This window comes from Lytechinus variegatus, chromosome 13, assembly GCF_018143015.1.
Source record: "Lytechinus variegatus isolate NC3 chromosome 13, Lvar_3.0, whole genome shotgun sequence".
In the NCBI taxonomy this organism is placed as follows: Eukaryota; Metazoa; Echinodermata; class Echinoidea; order Temnopleuroida; family Toxopneustidae; genus Lytechinus; species Lytechinus variegatus.
Genome location: NC_054752.1, coordinates 5,540,382 through 5,552,113, shown reverse-complemented (window position 1 = coordinate 5,552,113; position 11,732 = coordinate 5,540,382). Strand labels below are relative to the sequence as shown.

The 11,732-nt window shown below is 36.3% G+C and overlaps 1 pseudogene; it reads left to right on the top strand.

The window, feature by feature from the left end:
• Nucleotides 1–201: 201 nt before the first annotated feature.
• LOC121426604 lies at nucleotides 202–4,817 on the top strand (annotated as a pseudogene).
• The last annotated feature ends 6,915 nt before the right edge of the window (nucleotides 4,818–11,732 follow it).

Genomic DNA, 11,732 nt, shown 5'->3' with positions numbered 1-11,732 from the left:
CACGTAAATCATGTTCGATGATTTTTATATTTATTCTGTTTGATATGTTATATTTATACGTGAAGAGTACACACACCTTTGACATTAATAGTTAAAAATATTGTGCATAGCAAAATAAATTTTATGCAAATTAAGATTAAACAGACGTCAAAGTGCAATATAAGGTTGAGCGGTATGATCATGTCATCGTGAAAGTATCTCGGGGTGTTGTCAGCCTTTGCTATTTCAACAGGCGTTGGAAGAACCAACTATCCGCAATTTCAGATCGGATTTACATAAGAAAAGGGTAAGAATAAATCTAAAGTGTATGCGTTATTAGCATTTAGAATAATCATAATCGAGATTGCACTAATAATGATAACATGCCTTTGTATATCGCGATCCATCTAGAAATGTACCATTTCGAGGCGCAGACGAGAAAATAAAGAATGCGAGAGTTTTTGGACGAGTGTCTCAGTGTCAATAACTGGTAGTAAAGATAAGACTTCAGTATAATTTGAGCATTCCTTATGATGAAATGATTCTTGAATTTAATGTTTAGTAAGAGAAGGTGCTCCTGCAAAGAAAGCTCACTCACCCTAACATACTCTTGTTGTTGTGTAATAGAATGTCTATTCAATGTTAAGGGCTAATCATGTGGGGTCTTACGAAGAAGCTGGGGCCCGTTGCATAAAACTTTTTACCGGAGAAAACTCAAGTTGTTTTTACCGGAGTTTTTGGCCTGTGTTAAATTCAATGGTAGAAATCAGACTAACCTTAGTTTTCAGTTTTACCAGAGTTTTCTCAGGTTAAAAGTCTTATGCAATAGGCCCCTGGTGTCATGGTCTGAGCTGATGATGTGTATTAGGCATGGCAAGATCTTGAAAACATGTTGATGCAACTCCATCTATAAAGCTTTTCAAGTGAACATCATGAATATGGGCATATACTTCCGTGCCAATAAACTCGACTGTTATACTGTAATGAGACTATATTTCGGTGCAAGTTTTATTGATATGAAAAATATCAAAATATCCATACACGAAACAATTAAATAGAATGTAGTGATGGCAATGTAGGTATTACACCCCCCCCCCCTCTCTATCTCTCTCTCTCACGCACACACACACCTCCCCTCTTAAAATTATACTACAAGATCTCGCACATCCGAAAGGAAGAAGACGTTACATTCATATACATAGTCATGTATATTATTTGTTGATTATTTTTTCTTCTTAAAATTGCAATTAGCCAATGTGCTCCTGCTGCCCGCCTTCTTTCTTCTTTCTTTCTACTTAGTGTACTGCACTCCTCTGTCCCTCCTGTCTCACCTCCACCTCTCTTATAATATCGTAAAAGTAATATTTTCTCACACGATCCATCGGTTACGTTTTTCTCAAGTGCACAACATTTTTTTGTATTTATTTTTAAACAAAATTATCATTAAGACCCAATATTTATTTGTTGTAAATTTTGTAATGCACTGAGAAATCTCTTCAACACAAATGCCTCTTTCCATTCATACTTTATGCGTCATTCAGCAGATCTTCACCAATATCTTCCAAAAACTGAAATCACCCAAAATTCTTTACGTTTTAGAGGAATTATTAAGCTGTGGAATCATTTGAATAGTGATATTAAAGGAGAATGAAACTTTTGGAACAAGATAGCTTGTGTGAAAACAGAAAAATCAAAGAAACAGATCAACGAAAGTTTGAGAAATAAAATAATAATGAGAAAGTTATGCGCATTTGAATATTGCGATCACTTATGCTATGGAGATCCTCAAATTGGCAATGCGACAAAGATGTGTGATATCACTCGTGAACAACTCTCCCCATTACTTTAGTATATATTTCCCTTAAATTGCCCCTTTTATCACATATATAAGTTGATCATGTGTTCTTTCTATATAGGAGGGCGTGTAATACATATTTTTAAAGAATACATCATGGATAAAGAGTTTGTATCACCACAAGAAAAAGCAGGAAGAGACATCAAAGGGAAAGTTGATCATATGTGACATTACACATCCTTGTCACATTGCCAATGGGAGGATCTCCATAGCGTTAATGAATGCAATACTCAAATGTTCATAACTATCTCATTATTTGTCCGATTTTTCTCAAACTTTCTTTGTTCTTATTCTTTGATTTTTCTGTTTCGACACAAGCCTACTTATTTTAAAGGTTTCATTCCCCTTTAAACAAAGTAAAACTCTGCATGACTTTAAAAAACTCTTAAAAGTTGAATTTTCCGCTCAGTATAAAACTCCTGACAATAGCACACTGTAGGTCATTATGATTTATAATTATTACTTCTAGTTTACTTGTTTGTTTATTTCCCCTATATTAGCCCATTGTTTCATTTATTTATTTCTTTTTTGTATATTGTATTTCAATGTTATTTCTTGTTCACTCTTTATGTATGTAATTTGTATTTAATTGTACCCGGTGTTGCCCCACCCACAGGGTTTTTTTAATGAAAATTTATAGGGGCTGCCAATCCCATGTTTGTATCTAATTTAATTGAAGTAAGGTGCTTGCCTCTTATAAAAGCTTTCCATTTTTCAGCAAGTCCCTCCGTTTTACTTTTAATACAAATGTCATTTGAGATATCTTTATTTAATGAATTGTGTTCTTTAATTCTAAAATAATACATGTTGTATTTTTGCTTGTAGCATTTTCAAACTTGTTATGTTATGTTTATCATAATGAACAATTGTGAAACGGAAATATATCAATCTAATCAAATATGAATATACAGTTTTATCTGCAGAATTTAAAATAGAGAGGGGCGGAGAGTAATCAATAACGAGGAAATAAGACACGTTATCCTTCCCTTCTTAATTCATTTTCTTCTCTTTTACCGTTTTTGCTACGCTCTTTATATTTTTTTCATGAAACACAGTTTTTGTTCTCCAGTTTAGCTTACCCTTATCCTTCTCCTTATCCCTTCTGTAGGTAAAACATTGATCACTATGGCGTCTAAGTTCAGCTCAGTAGAAAAGGGCGCTGTTTGTGAAGAAGCCGACTGTGAATCGATTACTGACGTCACGTTCTACGTGAAGGAAAAGAAGAAGCTCTGTCATGACTGCGCCTTGAAAAAAGAATGCATCGGAATTGTACGAAGAGGTGCACCTAATCTCTTCTGTGAAAAACACGAGAAAATCATGGACTTGTACTGCAGAACACATAACGTACCATTATGTTATTCATGTGCATTGACAGATCATCGCCGAGAACAGTGCGTTCAAGAGGATATCATGATCGCACTGAAGAAAAATAGAGAAGATCTCAGCATCCTAAAGAATAGGGCGATTGATAAATCAGAGTTATGTCGCGTCTATGGAAATGAGATTCATAAGACCAGACACGCCAAAGACGAACATCTAGAAACTATTCAGAATGATGTTGATTCCGAAATCGAAAACGCGATCGAAAGAGACAGAGCGAGGGAAAAGGAAGATGCTGATAAAATCAATAGCGATATTGATGGGGAAAATGAAGATTTCCAGGATGAGATTCGAAAGCTCCAGGAGGAGATTCGAAAGCTCGAGGATAAAATTGAAAAGAACAATGAGAAGAGGGAGAAGCGGCATGAAGAAAATCGTTCGATTGCAGAGAAAAGACGAAAACCGATAATTGATAAACAACGCATTCTTCATGGAGACATTCACAACATCGCTCAAATGATCGAGAGAAAGATTGGAGAGCTTGAAAAATCATGGCAAGACGACACCAAATCAGCAGAGAAAGCAAAAGAGACACTGGACAGAATTCTTGACGACGATAAAAATATTGTCATAGATGGACATCGTGTGCATGCATCAGTGAGTGAGGAACTAAAGAAGCAACTGAATGAGGGTGAGGTGAAAGAAATAAATCGTGTTGTATCAGGTGTGAGGTTTGTGAAGGGTGTTGGGAGAGAGAAGTATGATGGAAGAATTGATGGGTATGATGGAGAGTGGAAGCTCATTGATACAATCAATGTCAGAGATAAAATCAGATACCCGCGCATTGCTGGATGTATAGATGAAGATAAGGTGATGATCACAGATGCACGGATTGGTGGAACACATACCTACATGTTAGATTTGAACAGTAAAACCACACAGAGAGTGATCAACGGTAGTGATACATCATGGATAATCTCATGTGCAGTACTGAATGATGACAAGATAGTATGTGGTAGATACATCACAGGTTGTACAGGAGACAGTCTACCTGGGTGCATCAGTGTATACGACAGACAGTGGAATCACATCAATGACGTCACAATACCAAGAAACACGACGCGTACTGATGTAGCATTGCGCGTTGCAATCGATCAGGATGGGATGATCATCGCTGCTGAAACTGGTCAGTCTGTGATATACGTCATCAACCTAGCTAATGATAAGATTATCAATACCATCACGTGTAAAGAGGAGATAGCAATGTGCGATGTGCTGTCATCAGGTCACATCGTCGCTCAACCCAGAATAGCAGATCGCAGAGCACTCATCATTGACAGAGAGGGTGATCATAGTGAAATCCCCCACAGTGATGCCATCTTGAATGTGTATGTTGATCGTATGACAGACGACCTCTACGTCGTGACATCAGATGAGGACAAGACGTGTGTGATTGATCAGGTGATGAGAACAACGTGAGGGTGATATGAAGAAGAGAAGAGTAGCATCATTCCCTCTATCAACTAGACTGAATAAAAATGATAGATTCAATCACCTAATTGCATCTCGAGTGATTATGACGTCATCAGGGAATATGATTGCATCTGATGGAGATAATATTCTCATATTCAAAAAGACATTAATCCTCTATATAGATCCATGACAGATAATAAGACCAAACAAACAAATGATATTGGGAATGTTGCTACATCTTACCATTATATGCTTATATGCTTTCAAATTGAAAAGAAAAAAGCACAATGAAAACGCATGATTCATTGTAATCCATGGTTTCTTTATTGGTAAGCTTCATAGTCATATTGAAAACCTATCAGGATTATACTCTTTTATTGTACACGTTGTTTCAGAATATCTTACTAGTATACCAGACTCCGGCGTCGCTTTGTTGGCGTGAGTAAACATTAATATTAAGTGTGTCTGCCTAGCAGCTCTAAATTACTGTACCCGTGCATATTTTATTTGAGTTCAGTTCCATATGTTAAATTGAACAGTTGGAATGTTCCACATTATGTAATCATGCCGGTTAAAAAATTGTCCTTTTCATATTAGTCCATCGTGTGTTTTATAGCTACCACGGTCTTATCCTGCTAATGAAACAGTAGTTGTTACTCCAAATAATTGTTCAGTGATATCTTGATTCACATTACATGGAACGCTATACCCCTTTATAAATTGAAATTGTACATTTGATTCCTTTCAACGCGTTATATTAAATTATAATATTGTTCTCATAATAATGTTGCGATTTTAGAGAGGATTGCGTGGTCACGCTCGCTATACCTCGATGCGCATTACATCTAAGCATTGCTTGCTTGTTTGTATATTTTCACTTCTAATATCAGATCAACATAAACCAACGAATTATTTTGGTGTGGCTACATACGAAACTACCCCTGAAATTATCTCGATCATGACATGATAATAGTCACCTAGATTTACCGAGAGAGGGGGCTGTTACAATGATTACAATACATCTAGGTAAATTGCACTTTGTACTCTTGGCAAAAAACATACCACTTTATATATAAGCAGTAGTGTTTAACTTCACAATTGGGACTTGGTAACCAAAATGTACCAGTATAGTGCTTATTTACTAAACGGGATCTGCTGTTACCAGAATGCGCATTTGATGGTGATTTATTACATTGTGGTCATGTATAGCTATTTTTGTTTTTGTATGTATAGCTATTTTTGTTTTTGTATGTATAGCTATGTTTGTTTTTGTTTTTTGGAGTTCATGAAAGGGAAATGCTTTGCTTATTGCTTTTTTATCTAATTACCATGTGAATATGTGCTTCTGCAAAATTCAAGCAGGATATTTAAATTATAATTTGAATGTCCTTGTGTATAAAGAGTAAATTGCTTTTAATGAACAGCTGCATATTTATAATATTTGTTTGACATGTTCCATTCAAGTAGGCCTGCATCAATGACTGTTTTGCTTGCTGGAATGTTTATTAAATTTATGTTCATTTACGATTTAGTTGCAGGTGCAATAAAACGATAACTGCAATTTGTTGGATTTTTTTAAATTTTCATCCGAACGGAAATGGTTTTGATAATGCTTTGTCGAGAGTATTTTGACTACATTATTTCTTAATAAGAATTAAATGAATATCTGCAAAAGTTGAACAGAAAATTGTCGCTGATTGCAGGTCGGTTTTTATATCAAAACATCCAGATACATAATTGATTCATTCGCTTTAGTAAACATGATCAGTTAGATGTTTGTGGTAGGCTGATGTAAATACGTTTATTTCAATACTATATCGTGCAGTGACTGTGTTGCTGGAAATTTATGTTCAATTATATATGAATGATGAAGAAAATCATATATTCGCAGGCGCATTATTATGATCACCTAAACATGCCTAAAGAACTGAAATTGGTTAGATTTGTATCTTTGTATCGTTTTCCAAGCTTAAACGAATTATTTTTATCAATTCTTTGTTCATTCAAAATTGTTTTGACGACATCTTTTCATCTGGGTAACGTAAATGAACTTGATTGGGAAAGATGATCAAAACTTAGTTGGGAATATGGGATGTATGCGATAGTTGTTTTTTAAACGGTTTATCCAATCATCTTTTGATATTTTTATGTATCATATTTTAATATTAACAAAAAGTTATATAAGATTATTTGTATATACTACAGCTACACCATTTGAATATCTAAATCTAAAAAAAAAACATGGAAACATTTTTGAGATAAGTATCATTTGGTACTTTACAAGGAGAATGCTTTACTTTACTATTTACTCAATAACTTACTACATTTATAGATGATTCTGCTAGTGTAAACAAAATATCAGGGGATTGCTGGTATGACCTTTTTTTTACACATAACCTATATAGTAGATGTATTTGCGTGAAAAAATTATTCTGCTGCATTTTTTAACAAACTGATGTAAATATTTTTTTTTCTTTTCAAGATACGGCGTAAGAATCTTTATCGTGCCTAATTGAATTGCTAGTTTGAATCAATGAGTTTCACTTGACAAGAATATTTTGTTTTATACATAATGATAACATGAAATATTGTTATGAAATTTAAGTTTTCAAAAATGTGTGAACCACTAAGAAAATGATTTAGTAAAAATATGATGAATATACATGTAATCACAAGGGGGTCTTGAACAGTTTCGTCTGAAATCGATTAGATTCGTGTCATTTTTCATGCTACCTGAAATGATATTGTATTGTAAAACAAAAATAGAACGCTACCGCAATAGTCCGAAAAAGTGTTGTAGATGGTTTCTGCGATCATCTTTTTATTGTTTCCATGTGTCATATTAGTTAGCAAAACATTTGCACATAGACGTTTCAATAAATCATTCCAATATCTACATGTATAGCGATAGATATATTGTAACTTCTTTTTTTCAGACGCAAGTCCAAGCATTTTCAAAATTATTTTCATACATTTTCTTTACTATTAACCGGGAGTTAACCCGGTGACTGATCATTAGCATATTTTTACACTAAATCATTTCAATATCTATTTAATCTGCTTTCAAACGATTTTCAAATTAAAGTTCAAATATTAGCAGGGGTATGAAAATAAGTTTTTCGAACGTATTATCCATTTTCAAAGCTTTTGTTTAATGTATCGCTTGTACATGTATATACTAGATAATTATGCCTATACACTCTAAAAAACGAAGTGCTAATTTAACTCTTAAAGAGCGTGTATACACTCTTAAAAATGCGTGGTTAAAAAACGACCAAAACGTGGTCGTTTTTGACCACGCACGCGTCGTCAACTATGCACAGGTCACGCACGTGGTTGAATTGACCACGCAGCAAGTGGTTGCCCAAAATGACCACGAAGCGTGGTTATAACTTTAACCCCAAACGTGGTTCTGTCCTAACCACGTTGCGTGGTCACATTTTCGTGACCACGCATGACCACGCACGCGTCGTCAACTATGCACACGTCACGCACGTGGTCAAATTGACCACGCCTCGAGTGGTTACCGAAAATGACCACGAAGCGTGGTTATACATTTTTGTGACCACGCATGACCACGCACGCGTCGTCAACTATGCACACGTCACGCACGTGGTCAAATTGACCACGCCTCGAGTGGTTACCGAAAATGACCACGAAGCGTGGTTATACATTTTTGTGACCACGCATGACCACGCACGCGTCGTCAACTATGCACACGTCACGCACGTGGTCAAATTGACCACGCCTCGAGTGGTTACCGAAAATGACCACGTAACGTGGTTATCATTTTAATAACTCCAAACGTGGTTCTGTCCTAACCACTTCGGACGTGGTTATTATTCCTAAACACGAAACGTGGTCATAACGTGGCCATTCCGCAGCCCTGCTATAGCCACGAAAACATGGTTATTTATGACAATGTGAATAACAAATGACAGACATGCACACGAAATCAAGTGAAATTCAACAATTTGCATATATTCTTATAAATAATGGCGAAACAATTAACAAATAGTGTCTTAAGCTTGCATTATTATGGGGCAAGTTGGGATGACAATGAAATAATTGCAATGATTAAGGCAGGAATTAATGATATCTGTTTTACCCAATCGTGCATCCCCATATCCTTCACAATTCAAATCACATGTACAAGTATAGAAACAAATTATGTCGATCCAATATTCCCATTATAAAATAGAACAAAGCTTCAATGCAGAAATCAATTAATATAAATACATTTTCAGCAAATTGATAAACTATATCAAATCGAATGAAACGACGTACTGCATACAAAAAAACAAGAGCCCAGAGTGGCTAGGACCTACCCCGAGATTCTCACAATACATTATAAAAACAGTATTCCAACATATATTGTGAATATTTGTAAAACATTCCATTAAAAACATTTTATTAACATTTGATTTATGTATTAACCAAAACAACGTTAAAGGGGTAGTTCAACTTTGGTAGAGAAGGCTCTGGACAACTCACATCTTTAGCGAGGCAACAAAAAACTGAGTTGCAAATTTCAAGGAAAATTCAATTTTAATGACAGAACAAAATTTATTTTGTCAGAACAGCTCATAAATAGCTGAAATATTGATAAATGTATCCCCAATCGTAATAAATCTGGGCCCTAAGATTTATTAGGCTTAAAAAAAAATAAGAACAAATTCTTGAATTATTTGAACATTTTCTAAGAGGTTTTAAAAGTTTTTGATTACTATATTTAATCATTATTGAAGAAAAAATCAAATGTATAATTTTGTATCAAAACAAAGTTTAAAAATTCTTTTTTGATAGCGCTCTCTTGTATTTTAATGGTTCTTTTAAATGATAACATGCTGGTAACATAATCTTATGTAATTTTCTATACTTTTGCAGCATAATACTAAGTTTGTAATGTTATTTTGCAAGTTTTGATTACTAAAACTTGGCCACACAACAGCTGTACTACCCCTTGAAATAAATCAATGTCATATAGATTCCATCTTTACTTCCAATTTGCAATTTTATGTTGTACCTTCTCCTATGCGATTGCCTAGCCCTAGCCCTATTGTAATTTCCTAACACAATATTTTCATTGCAATTCATTTCCAAACATAAATGCGAAGAATTTACAATTATTGATTTCTTTGACAAAACAAATGAGTACAAAGAAACCTCGCACATGTCGAAGTCCTCGGGACTGAGAAAAATGCATCAACACAGCTGAAACTCAACTCCTTACTTCGGCAAATCCAATTACATAAGTAAAATCGGGACTTTTCTTTTGCGAGGTTTTCGACTTTACCGACTTCGACACATCCGAGGTTTACTGTGTCTAATATAAGTATAACAGACTTCTATAAATATTAAAAAGTGAACATTACAATATAAAACATAACCAGCAATGACCTGTCAGCTGTAAGAGCTAATTCTCAATCCAGAAATAGAATGTAAACATGTTCAACATAGCATACATTATACACAAATTGTAAACAACAATTGTATCTCATCATAGTCATAGCAATTTGAAATTTACAACTGAGTCCTTTTGTGATCCACAACTGAGTCCAACTCACCAGGTCCAAAAATTCACAGCTTAGTCCTAGATCTCTAGTCCTAGTCCTCGACATCACCATCAGTCTAACCAGCATGACCAGGTCCAGGGTTTGGGCATCACGAAATGGATATCAATCTGTCTCAGCAGCTCAACATATTCCAAAACCAGCACAGGAAATGATGAAAACTCCACTCATCTAGGTCTAGACCAGGTCCAAGACAAATAGTCCAGAAATGTAGTCTACAGTTTCCATCAATATAGGCTAGATCCACAAACAAGTTTAGACTGGTCCAAATAACAATTGCTCGAAAAGAAAACAATTAAGACTATAGCACAGCAAAGCGTCCAAATATCAATAATATTGAACCAGTTTGCACTCACTAGAACATGTTCAGCTCTCGTCTTTAGGCCTAGCTCCAAAGCGATAGATCTCCCCAAGATCCCAGTACGGTAAGTTACTGACTGTTATTCTAACTGCAAAATTCGTCCAAACGCACGGTATCGAACACATGCCATCAGCCAATAATCAGGTCTAACGTTACGCGTCGGCTCCCGGCCCCCAGGACGAGATAACCGTTCATCCTCAGTCCAACTACAAATAGGCCTAGTACAAGTGCTCACGAATCACGGTCCTCAATCATCCGACGTCGAAACAGCGGAAGATTCGGCAACTCAGTCCAGACTACAGTCTACACTAGTCCAGGTTTCACTTCAGCAAACCACAGGCACAGTTCACTCCTACTTCCATCAGAAGCCTAAACAAAACTGTGAGAGTTCCCTTCCGAGTCCGATCGTGTGACCTCAAATCGATCAGCGATCCAATGCCCGTACAGCCTAGCTAGCCGGCCCGATCCCACGTTCGGTCCAGCTACACAATACACACACGCATTCCAGTCCAGCAGACGGTCCATTCCTCCAACGCTTCCGGTAACCCCGTCAAATGTCCAGTATTTCACATTTCTGACATGAGTTCAGTTCTGCTCGCTGCCACCATGTAATATTACGTTGGTGGAACACTGTATATCACTGAGATGGACACATGAATGATTGAACTCTCAATTATCAAGTTTATTTAACAACGACTCGGAGCACGTAGTTCTTACATCTTGGTTTCATGTCATGTCGCGTAGCCAAGCAACCCGTAGCAACCACTTAGCAACCACGCGCATGTGCATAAACATATGATATTGAACCACGCTACGTGGTCTTTTTGTCTAACCCCACTGTGCGGGGTCACCAAATTAAAATGACCATTTATAAGCATGGCTAAAATTTGACCACGACTGGGTGAGACAAATAACCACACTATATGGTCATTTTGGCTAACGGTGTGGGGGTTATGTTATATAATGTTATATCGAGCTTTTTACCAGACTGCTAGAGAGCACGAATGCCTGTGAGCAAGCAACCAGGGGACCGAGGGCTTAAGGTCCTCTCCGAGGAACCTGGTAATGAGGATAAATGCCTTACCAAAGGGCACTAGCGCAACGGCACTTGGGAATCGAATCCGGGTCACCGGAGTCCGAAACCCTCGCTCTATCCAAAATGACCACAAAG